We start from the raw sequence: 12,542 nt of genomic DNA on the forward strand, positions 1-12,542 counted from the left end.
TGTGTGGCTCTCTGTCATGGATTGGTCCTGGACTGAATACAAAAGGGAAAGAGAGGACATGAACAAAGCGCCATAATTCATGTCTTTCTGCTTCCTGACTGCAGATACAATGTGACCAGCTACTCACCAAGTATTCCTGCCATGGCCGTGTGCTTTCTTAAACTGTGAGCCCAGGGAAGTCCTTCCTTCCTTATGTGTCTCTTGTTAGGTATTTTGTTGCAACAAAAAAAGTAGCTAGTACAGCTCTTAATGATGCCACCTTCAGTTTGTGTGAGCTCAAACATGGGGGACCAGAGCTGGGCAGACTGGGCCATAGTCTCAACACTGAAATACCTGATTATCAGGGGCAGCTCATGTATTAGTTTGGCTTTTATTGCTGATATAATTATCACGGCCAAAAGCAACTTGGGGTGGTGGTGGTGTGTGAGGGGGGCCAGTTATTTCATTTTACAGCTTACAGTCTATCATCAAAGTAAGTCAGGACAGGGACCTAGAATCAGGAACCCAGAGGCAGGAACTGAAGGTCATAAAGGAATACTACTTACTGGCTTGCTTAGTTTACTTTCTTATACACAGAAGGTACCTGCCCAAGGATGGCACCATTCACAATGGCCTTGGCCCTTAAAGAAAATACCCCAGAGGCTTGCCTACAGACCATCTGGTGGAGACACCCCCCCCCCATTAGGATTCTCTCTTCCCAGATAACTTTCACTTGTATCAAGCTGACAAAAAGCTAGTCAGCATACTTCAAAACATCACAGGACACATTAGAAAAAAGGACTTAGTCAAACAAGACAAATTAGTATAATTTCAGAAATTTATACATATCCAAAGTGGGAAAAGAAAATAACCGACTACTGGGTACCATGAGTAGACAGGAGTCTCTCTGTCAGTAGCTATTGGTGAAATTATGCCCGGCTAGCTCAGTCGGTAGAGCATGAGACTCTTAATCTCAGGGTCGTGGGTTCGTGCCCCACGTTGGGCGCCAGATATTGGTGAAATTATTAAGGCCACTCCACGTAGTTAAAAGGAGATTTATTTAATGGCGTAACTTACAAATTAAGGAATAGGTAGGTCGCGGAGTCTGGGGAAGGTGTATCACAGTCCAGTGGTGTTCTCTGGAGCTCTGCTCGGTCCACCTCCACTATCCAGGGTCCCGCAACAGAGAGAGCACCCGCTGATCCAGCTCTCGGGTCCCCAGGCGCCTCCCTTGGCCCCACCTTGTAGGCGTGACAGTTGCCGAAGTCTCAATGGGGGTTGGAACTTCCAGATCAAAGCTGGAATGGCTACCCACTACAAGTAGCAACATCTTGATCCAAGGCCTCCTCACTATCCAAGCCTCCTCTCTACCTTCAACCTCATCCCCACACAGAGCTCCATCTTCACCTGCAGCCCCATCTTTCTACCCAGAACCCTATCTCTACCGATACACAAATGTCTGCCTTGAACGCCATCTCTACCCACAACCCCATCTCCACATTCAGCTCCATCTTGATACTTAGTCCCATCTCCTCCCCTCAGCCATCTCTACCATAAACTCCATCTCCATCGTCATCCCATCTCTACCCTCAGCTGTTTGTGGCATCTCTTGGTCCCGAAAACCTGACTGGGGCAACTCAGGAATGAATAAATGACAGACAGAGATGAAACACCAGACACACATACAGGAACATCTGGGATCGGGTGGGTTGTGCTCACTCTGATGGAGAGCATCTGCTGTGCAACCTGGAAACTCAGCCCATTTACCAAGCACAGCACAAGGAGGAGGGGTTAGCCAGTCTTGGTGGGAGGTCTCATGTTGCAGTCGTCCAAGAGGAGAAAGATTCCTTTGCTAGTTTTAGTGTACACGGTCAACACCCACACAATGGACTACAGAAAGTTTTTTGTCATTTCTCTGAACCTGCACCAAGAAAGGCTTTGCTATTCTTGTGGATCTGAGGTGCTGGGGTCCCTGACATGGCTGTGCCCATGTCAACAACACACATTCACTCAAGACTTCATCCACTCACCACAGCTATATCTCTATCCTCTGCTCCATCTCTGCACTCAGCTCCATCTCCAACCTCAGCTCCATCTCCAACCTCAGCTCCATCTCCAGCCTCAGCTCCATCTCTGCACTCAGTTCTATCTCTACACTCAGCTCCATCTCTGCACTCAGCTCCATCTCTACACTCAGCTCCATCTCTGCACTCAGCTCCATCTCTACACTCAGCTCCATCTCTGCACTCAGCTCCATCTCTACACACAGCTCCATCTCTACACACAGCTCCATCTCTACACACAGCTCCATCTCCAGCCTCAGCTCCATCTCCAGCTTCAGCTCCATCTCTACACACAGCTCCATCTCTACACTCAGCTCCATCTCTGCACTCAGCTCCATCTCCAACCTCAGCTCCATCTCCAGCTTCAGCTCCATCTCTACACACAGCTCCATCTCTACGCTCAGCTCCATCTCCAACCTCGGCTCCATCTCCAGCCTCAGCTCCGTCTCTACACTCAACTCCATCTCTGCACTTAGCTCCATCTCCCTCCCTGTCTCCATCTTCACCTTCAACCCCATCTCCACCCACATTCTCTTCTCCATCTTCTTCCCTTTCTCCACCCAGAGAGGTAGCTGCAGCTGGTGCCAACTCCTCCGAATCAATATTTGCCAGGCTGGGAACAGGTCCCCAGGGGCTGGTGGTTCTGGTGGCACAGTGCACAGACCTTACTCTGTGCTGTGCAGAACTGGAGATTCTCTGAGTTCTCTTATTTACTTTTGGAAAAATAACAACTATTTTTTAATTTTTTACCATGAAATGATCATTAATGCCTGGAGGGAAGGGAAATCTCAGAATCAAACCCTACTGGGAAAATGAAACTCACCCAGTGGCTAGGCAGATGAAATTTTCTGAACAGCAGCTCCACCCTGGGCTATTCCTCCAGGCCAGCTTCCTCAGAGTTCCAGTGGCATTGGAACTGAATTGAGGACTGTGTGTGTCCACTCTCTCTTTTAGACACAGGCAGAGTCTACGTACTGAACCAAATTCCTATTACCTGAGTCTCCATAGGTGCTAACAGTGAGCAAATCCAATGGGAGAGAAGTCCCAGAAACCTGAGGGACACAGGATCTCCTTCAAGTCAACAGACCCTCTGCCGGCGAGCACACAGGTGGGTTCTGTGTGGTTTTCTGTGACTGTTTCAAGTTGATGGTGACTTTCACAGGCTGTCATTCCCTCCTGGGACTGAGGTCTGGGATTAAATTGTGGACTGGTCGGTTCCTCCTCAGGCCTTCCTCCTTTCTCTGTGTCCCCAAAGGGTCATCCCTGAGTATGTCTGTTTCCCTTCCCTACGAGGACCCCGGTCCTGTTGGAGGAGGGTCATCCCGGTGGCTTCATGATGAACTTCATCTTTTTCAAGGCTCTATCTCCAAGTATACTCACATTCCGAGTCCTGGGTGGCCAGGGATTTACTATGAAGGTCTAAAGAGCACCCCAGTAATGATGACCATAGCAACCGCTCCTCAGAGCTCAGAGCTTTGGAATCTGCTTACACTGCCAAGTGACAACAACACTTTTTTCCTTTTTTTTAATTAATTTTTTTCATTTATTTTACATACCAACCAGTTTCCCCTCCCCCCACCTTCCATCTATCCCTCCCCCATCCACTCTTCCTCCATTCAGAAAGAGGCAGGCCTCCCATGGAAGTCAACAAAGCATGGTATCAAGTTGAGGTAGGACCAAGCTCCTCCCCCTGCATCAAATCTGGGCGAGACATCCCAGCATGGGGACTAGGTTCCAAAAAGTCAGCTTATGCACCAGGAACATGTCGTGATCCCACTGCTAGGGACCCCACCAACAGACCAAGCTGCACAACTGTCACCCACATGCAGAGGGCCTAGGTTATCTCATGCAGGCTTCACAGCTGTGGTCCAGAGTTCATGAGCTCCCAAGAGCTCGGGTCAGCTGGGTGACAACACTTTCAATGACTAGAAGAGATAAGGAGGAAATGTACACACTGTTCAGCAGTTCCTGGACCTTCTGCCCAAGAAAAGACATCAGAGTGGCAGAAGGAGCGATAGATGGTTCTAAAGTGGATTTTTTTTTTTTTTTTCGAGACAGGGTTTCTCTGTGTAGCTTTGCGCCTGTCCTGGAACTCACTTGGTAGCCCAGGCTGGCCTCGAACTCACAGAGATCCGCCTGGCTCTGCCTCCCGAGTGCTGGGATTAAAGGCGTGCGCCACCACCGCCCGGCCTAAAGTGGATTTTTAAAAATTAATCAATTAGTTATTAATTAATCAATTAGCCTTCAATTAGCAACTAACCTCCTACTAAAGCTTTCTGATTACCCCAACATGGCCAGTTCCAAATAGGCTTTACATAGTCCCCTGCATTCTCGGGTTCTAGTGCCAGGCCCATAGCCTCTCTGAGCCTCAATTTCCCTGTCTGTAAAATGGATCTAGTGGAGTCCCAATTGCAAAGTCAGGTGAGTTGGGATTTGAGTGAATCCAGAGTGGAGTGTGTTTCTGACATGGTAGCTTTCTTATTACCAGAAATGGCATGATCAGGAAGCCATGTCTGAGGAGCAAAGGCCACTGCCTGCGATGTAAGGTCTCTGGCCAGTGACAGTGTTCAAGTCAGGCCTAAGAGATAGTCCCCCCTAAATCTACCCAGCTCTGCTCCTGCTCTGAGAAGGAGCCCTGCCTCAGGGAAGCAGGTCACTGTGCCGCCATGCAGCAATCCCTGCCATGGAGCCTGCCAGAGAAGTTGGACCTTCCCTGGAAACCACAGGTCCATGCCCACTGGGCCTATCTGGGTTCTTGCTGGAGGGCCTTAGCCCTTGGCTCTCAATTGGAGTCTGCCTGCTTTTGGACAAGCTACAGAGGCACGGTCCCTAGCAGGCTAGCTGCCCATTGATGAAGTCTGATAGCCATCAGCTGTGTGCTGAAAGAGACCATTATTGGTTGGACTTTCTGAAGGGTGTTTGCTTTGTACCGCATCCAGGTGCTGATGGGAGAGGGTATTCGGATGAGGCACTCTGGGATTGTCCTAGCAAGGTGACCAGCAGTGTCCTGAGCTCCTCAGAGTAGGATCTTGGCTCCTGACCCAGAAGGCCAAAGGAGGCCCCTCCTGGACTCTGGATCCAGGCAGCACTTTCCCCAAAGTCTGGAAAATATATCTGGTATATGGCTGTGGTAGTGGAGAGGTGGCAGAGCCACGCTAACGGAGTGAATAAGGGTATTCAGAACTCAAGGCGGGGACTATGGTACATGAGCCAGATGTAGAGGGCTGGGACCTAGGCCCACACCACCTTCATATTCTCAGCCATGGTTCTCGGTGCCTGTACAGACCCACTGCACTGGGGTCCTCAGGGTATTCTACGGCAGTTGGTCACCCTAGACCTAGCCCCTCTGGTCCACCCCCCACCTGGCCCTGACTCAGCTCTGATGAGGGATTTGCTGCTTCTGCCTTGGAAGACTGAGCCCTGTCCACTGCTTGGACAAGCATCTCACATCTCCGATGAGAACCAACCCTGGATGAGGTGCTCATCCACTTGCCAGCGGGATGCTGGCTAATCACTTTGTCCCTGAACTCTTGGGAAAGATCAGTTGGCTCCGTGACCACCAGTGGTCAGATGAGTCACTGGCTGAGCCATCTTGGCTCTGTGGGCCTTGCACTTTATTGAGGTGAAAAGCAACACACACACACACACACACACACACACACACACACACACACACACAGCATCTTTTCCCCCCCTTTTTATTCTGGGATTGAACTCAGGGCCTTGTGCATGCTAGATGAGTACTCTACAATTGAGCTACATCCCTAGCCCCTCTTTTTACATTTGTTTTATTTTATTCTACTCATTTTGAGTGTATGTGTGCATTTGTAAGTGTGTTGGTACATGTGCATATGTGTGCATTTATATACAGAGGCCACAGGTTGATGTTGGATGTTTTCTTCAATCACTCTCAATCTTATTTTTTTAATTAAATTATTTCTTAGGTTTATTGAGAGAAAGATAGACAGGTAGACAGACAGACAGAGAGTCCACATTCCTTGTTGAGAGTATGAAGGTCAGAAGACACTATGGAAATGGGTTCTTTCCTTCCACCATGTGGATTCTGGGGATCGAACTCACATCAGTCATCAAGCTTGGTGGCAGGTACATTTACCCACTGATCATGTTGTCAGATCTACCTCATTTTTTGAGACAGGGTGTTTCACTGAACTTGGAGCTCACTGATTGACCAAACTGGCAAGTGAGGAACCCCTGGGGGTCTGCCTGTCTCCCCCTCCCCAGTACTGGAATTCCAGGCATGAACCGCCACGCCCAGGGTCTGATGTCAGTGTTCAGGCTCCAAACTCAGGTCCTCACACTTGTGCAGCAAGGACTTTATCAACTGAGCCATCTTGGTAGCCCCTTACCTTTATTTTGAGCCGGATCTCACTAAGCTGCCAAGGCTGCCCTTGAACCTCTGATCCTCCAACCTCAGCTCCCAAGTGTTAGAATTAGAAGCCTGCACCTTATCTTAAACCTTTCCACCATTTTAAACTGAACGATGCAGCAGCATTTCAGGCATTCCTAATGTCATATGATCACCACCACCACAGGCTACTTACAGGACTTGCTCATAACCTCAGAGAAAGCCCATGTCCCCCAGCTGTCTCTCCCCAACCCCTGGTGACCTCTGACCTGCATCTGCTTGGTCGTTTGTTTGTCTTTGTAACTCCTAGGGACTGAACCCAGGGCTGTACAGACACTAAGCAAGCGCTTCAGCACAGAATCGTAACCCCACCCAGATCCTGCCTCTTTGGATCAACCTGTTCCGGGCACTTAAGTGTTGGGCATTAGTCCTGTAATCTGCTCCTGCACTGGCACGTTCTTGAAGCTGATCTATGCCGTGGTGCATGTTGGCGCTGCACTCCTTCTCATGTCTCAGTAAGATCTCATGCTTGTCCATTCAGCTGTTGACTGCTGTGGTTGCCTCCACGGTGAGGCTCTCTCTCAGGTAAAGGGCTTGTCTGCAGGGCTTCTCAGCTGTTCATGTCTGCACCCCAGCTGGCTGGCCCCTCACACAGTGTTCTGTGTGAGTTGCCTCCATGATTTGGAATCCAGCTTCTTTTTCTAAGGACACAGCCACCCATACATAGGACCCCTAGGAAGGGGAATGCCAATGGGACCCCTTTATCAACAGATTTACAGTAGTAAATCACTGTAAATTTACAGTAGTAAATACACTGCCACCCAGTGTATTTCTTTGCCTCTTGATCACCCTGAGAACTGTCCCCTGGTGACAGAACCCTAGGAACAGCAGAAGATCCAGCCATACCGTTCACTATGATATTGCTTCCTCAGGTGTCTGTTGGGCTAAAGAGGTGACAGGGACCCAGTCTAGGGGTGCTGGACTGAGCCCACTTAGACAGAGCCCTGGTGGCAACCAGATGGCCACCCAATCCCAGCTCCGGAAAGACACATGGAGACCGGAAGGGACACATTTTGAGAAAATATCTAAGTGGGTTCAGAACTTCAGAAGTAGGAACTTATTAGGGTCCCCATGACTAACCGGGGTCAGTTGTCAACCCTCAGAGGTCACCTGGGGTCAGAGGTCACCTGGAGTCAGCCTGTTCTGCTTGACCCTGAGACACGGCTTTGCCTTCCTGTTTCCTCCTGAAGTCAGGCTGTGCGTGCATAAGAGAGCTAAATAAAGAGTGGTCCCAGAAGGCATGTCCATGTGTGTGGCCCTGCCCCTGAGTCCTTGCGCTGTGGCCCTGCTTGGGAAGAGGGTGTTAGCTTTTTTGTTACTGTGATTAGACATCTGAGGGAAATAACTTAAATGGAGCAAAGGTTCATTTTTGGTTCACAGTTTCAGAGGTTAGTCCTTGGTCATGTAAATTCATTGCTTCTGGGCTCGGGATGAGAGGCGTGACATCACAGTGAGGAGTGTGGAGCAAAGCTACTCTTCTCACGGTTGCCAAGCAGGGAGAAACAGAGGGAGGGGTCACAGACAAGATATAGTCCTCAAGGCCACACCCCCCAGAGACCATTTTGCCAATTAAGTTCTACTGCCTGCTTTCCCAGTAAAGTCATGAGATTACAAGTTAGTCAATGGATTAATGGACACATGGTCAGAGCCCTAGCAATCCAGCCATGTCCCTAAGGCTATCACCTGGCTGCTAACATTCAGCAGGAGCTTGTTGTGGGTAGAGTCAGGATAGAATCTTCAGATGAGGCGTTCCAGTGTTATCTGGGTTAGCCCTAAGTCCAATGATGGTAACCTCATGTCAGAAGATAAGGTAGGACTGGGGGAACAGAGAGGCCCTGTGAAGATGGAGGCAGAGATCAAACAGATACCACCACAAACCATGAGGCCTGGAGCTCCTGAGGAGCTGGAGAACATGGAAGGACCTCCTGGTGCCTCTGGACTTGCCTTGGTTTTGGACTTCTGGGCCTCAGACAGGGGGACAGAAGTCAGTTGTTTTAAACTACCAGCCTGCAGCCTCAGCTCTTCAAGTGCAGGCAGGAACAGGCAGGGAGGACGGGCCTCTGCACCAGAAGCCAACAGCACTGAATGCTGACCCGCTCTACTACACATGGGTCCAGAGCCTTCCCCAGGCCAGGCTAGCTGGGCCTTGGGTCAGGTCCAGGCAGAAGCAAGTGCTTTTCAACACTCCATGTCCTACCTGCCCTGGGAGCAGACTGCAGTGGCACCTCCCAAGCAGCAAGGCCAAGGTGAGGTGTCACAGTCTGGGCCTGGAGAGGGTGGCAAGCCACTCTCTTTGCCTTGGACTCTCTGGTCTCGGCTCAGAAGGCCCCCGTTCTTGGGAGCACTGACCCTAACTCTTACAGGCTGGTTCTCCTTTCCTAGGAGGAGGTGTTGCTTCTCAGGCACACCCTTGCCACTCCCCCGACAATCTCCTGGAGATACCAGGGTTGACGACTTTATGGCCCGAAATAGTTTGGGTTCACTGGTCTTAAATAGCACAGTGCAGTGTGTTGGGGTCCTGGGGCTTTCCCTACCACACCTCTGCATGGAGTCACTGACTTCCTGTTCACAAGCAGGGCTCACTATTCCAAAAGCTGAAACAGAAGGCTGAATCCAGAGGATACTATAAGTTTGAGGCCAGCCTGGGCTTCAGAGTGAATTGAAGGCCAACTTGGATTATAAAGCCCAACTCTATCTCAGAAATTTTTTTTTTTTTAAGGAGGAGGAGGCTAGGGACATGGCTGAATTGATAGAGTCCTTGTCTAGCATACACAAAGTCCTGGTTCAATTCCCAGCACCACATAAAACCAGGCATGGATGTGTATGCCTGTAATTCCAGCGCTTGGGAGATGCAGTGAGGAGGGTCAAAGTTCAAGATTAAAATTCTTAAAGGATGGGGTTCTGGAAGGAAGGCTTAGTGGTTAAGAGCACTTATTGCTCTTCCGGAGGGACCTGAGTTCAGTTCCCAGCACCCCTGTCAGGCAACTCACGTCCATGGGGGCACAAAGAACATGCACACACACACATGCACATAAACATGTACACATGCACACACACATGCACATATTCATGTATACATGCACACATGTGCACATATACAATTTTCTTTTAATTAAAAAAATAAGGCCGGGCGGTGGTGGCGCACGCCTTTAATCCCAGCACTCGGGAGGCAGAGCCAGGCGGATCTCTGTGAGTTCGGGGCCAGCCTGGACTACCAAGTGAGTTCCAGGAAAGGCGCAAAGCTACACAGAGAAACCCTGTCTCGAAAAACCAAAAAAAAAAAAAAAAGATTAAGATTATCCTTGGGTCTGGCGGTGGTGGCGCACACCTTTAATCCCAGCACTCGGGAGGCAGAGCCAGGCGGATCTCTGTGAGTTTCAGGCCAGCCTGGGCTACAGAGTGAGTTCCAGGACAATCTCCAAAGCTACACAGAGAAACTCCGTCTTGAAAAGCAAAAAAAAAAAAAAAAAGAAAGAAAGAAAGAAAGAAAAGATTATCCTTGGCTACATAATGAATTCAAGGCCAGCCTGGGCTACCTGTGAGCCGTCTTAAACAGACAAAAATGAAGCAAAACAGAAACAAACAGACTCCAATGGATGTCAGGTACGAAGGGGCTGTACCTGTACTGTCACCTGCTCTGAGGCACCCCATCTACGGGGACTGAGGCCATGCAGCCCACTGACTTAGTGAGATGGAGCCTTAATCCCACCCACACGCCTGCTCCAGCCTCCGTGTCCCTCCAGCTGTCCATAGCTCCGTTTCCAGCTGATTTTATCACTGGCATTTGGAGAAAGTGAGGTCCTCCCTGGAGAAACAGCATCTGTCCAAAGCAGCTTTTGGAGTCTGGGTTAAAACCCTCTGGGAAGCTCCAGGAGAGAAAATGTGGTTTTGATTTTCCAGGGCAGGCTGAAGCAGAGCTCAGTCCTGCCCAGACTCAGCAGGTCTGCCCTTCGCTTCCCTCAGGGCTGGGGAGCGCCAATCCGGAGGTCAGGACACCGGAGCAGCAGCCTGGTCCACCAAAGGTACTTCCCCAGCTGGCCCCAGCCTTAGACAGAACCAGAACCAGCTGCCAGCGCTCAGTTGGGCCGTGATTCAGATCACAAAGGAACCTGGATAGGGAATGGATTTGCCCCATAGCTGGAAAGCTCAGTACTGAGCCACCCCTCCATGGAAGCTGGGGACACACTCCATCCTGGAGCCTTTCTAACACTTGGATAAAGGGGATGAATGCTGAACTGAAATCCTGGGTCTGGCACATACATGTCTGGTTCACCCTGTATCTACCCTCTCCTCAGCACTCATTTCTGACTCTTGCTAAGTGCTCTCTGGGAAGGGCACCCGCATTCTGCCCAGGCCTTGTCCTGGACCCTGGGGCCAGGAAGACACCAGTGCTTCCCTCTGTGCTTCTGGCCGGGAGGCAGGCGGGACTGCCAAAGTCATGATCTGGGTCCCAGAGCCCTGGCCTGCCCTGCTCTGTAGCTCAGGACTTACACTCCGCTCTGTTTCCGAGTGGTGCTCAGTCTCTACGACTGGGGGCTCAGCCAGTTGCACTGAACCCCATGTTTGCAGCTGCGGACAGTCTCCCTCTGGTTGCCTCAAGCAGGGTCCCCTGACGGCCACTTCCCACACTGAGTCTGAGCTGTTCCATGGTTGCGCAGCCCTAGTTCACAGACAAGAACTCCATCCATCCACCCCTGAACCTAGGCTCTGTCTCCCACAGATCTCCAGGGATACAGCCTGGGGGATACAGCTTGAAGACTCAAGCTGTACAGACTCAGAACGAAGGAGAATTCATAGCCCGCTCGGGCTTCATGCAAATGAGGCCGCTCAGCCTGTTTTGTAACCAGAAGGCACAAAGACACTGAGGCACGGAGCGGCAGCGCCCACACACAGATCTGCGCGCCCGCTGCCTCCCACGGGCCCTGCGGAATTAGCTCGAGAATGGGAGGAACAGGTGACAGGGCGGGCGCCCTCTCTGAGGGGAGTCAGCTCCTCCAAAATCTCCAGGGTGTGCCGAATGGGAGGCGGGGGCGAGGGCTGCGAGACCCCATCAAATAATTGAAGCGTAATTTGTCTCCTTTTCAAAGGAGACAGAGCTGGCTTGGTCCCCGCTTCACAAGAATATGACTTTTCTGCCAGATGGGCGCAGGACGCCCACCTCTGCCGCCGTTACAGTTTCTGTCTTCCTCTGGCGACAGCGCCGCTAACTCCCCCGACACCCCATGCATTCCTGAGGAGATGAAAAATGCCTCACTCAGCCCGGGCCTGCAGAGGGCTGCCTGTGACATCCATTCTCGCCTGCGGCTGAGGGAGCAGGGAATGGTGTTTAATGAAAGGAAATGCTCTAGCCGGCAGCTTCCTGCTCTGGCTGCCTAGCGTCCCGTCCCGTCTCTGCAGCGCACCCCATCCCTGCAGCCGGTCCTAGCAGCCTCCTGCACCTGGACACAGAGAAGGACAAGTACCAGACGCATGTCCAGAGGCCCTCACACGCACCCAGTGCCATATGAGGGAGCCTCATTCACAGGAGTTTTTCATAAGATCTGATCCTAGTACCCCAAACTGCTACAAGCCCTTCTGTCAGGGCTCAGCGGACAGGGCCTCGGGATTGTCCTTAGGAAGCCCTGTCAGACAGGGTCAAAGAGGAGACACTGCCCAGGCATGACTGAGGGTGAAGGAGTCCAAGGGCATCTGCAAAGAACCTGCTAGTCTTGTGAGCACCAGCGCACATTTCACCGGGAGCTACCTGATGCTCTAACAATGGCACCAAGTAGCTGAGAAGTGATTTCATCCCATTAAGTCCTGCCAGGAGGAGGGCTCTGCTTGCCCTCACCCTTGCCAGCATGGAGCAACCTCCAGTGTTGATCCTCATCTTCCACCTTGTTTGAGGCAAGGTCTCTTGTTGAGGCCTGGGCTTATGAGAGGCACGCTACCATACCAGGCTTTGCGTAGGTCCTAGAGGTCTGACCGCTAATCTTCACGCTTGCATGGCAAACACTTCGTTCATGGAACCATCTCCCTTGCCAGCCCTGACTTCAGCTCCTACATTTGGCTGTCCGGCAGGTGGCAGGTCTTTA

General features: G+C 51.0%; 1 non-coding gene across 1 annotated transcript; it reads left to right on the plus strand.

The window, feature by feature from the left end:
- Positions 1–912: 912 nt before the first annotated feature.
- Trnak-cuu (transfer RNA lysine (anticodon CUU)) lies at positions 913–985 on the plus strand. The gene has a single exon. It is a non-coding gene; the product is annotated as a tRNA-Lys (tRNA).
- Positions 986–12,542: the final 11,557 nt, after the last annotated feature.

This window comes from Peromyscus californicus, unplaced genomic scaffold, assembly GCF_007827085.1.
Source record: "Peromyscus californicus insignis strain IS unplaced genomic scaffold, ASM782708v3 Scaffold_3__1_contigs__length_106647218, whole genome shotgun sequence".
NCBI classification, from domain to species: Eukaryota; Metazoa; Chordata; class Mammalia; order Rodentia; family Cricetidae; genus Peromyscus; species Peromyscus californicus.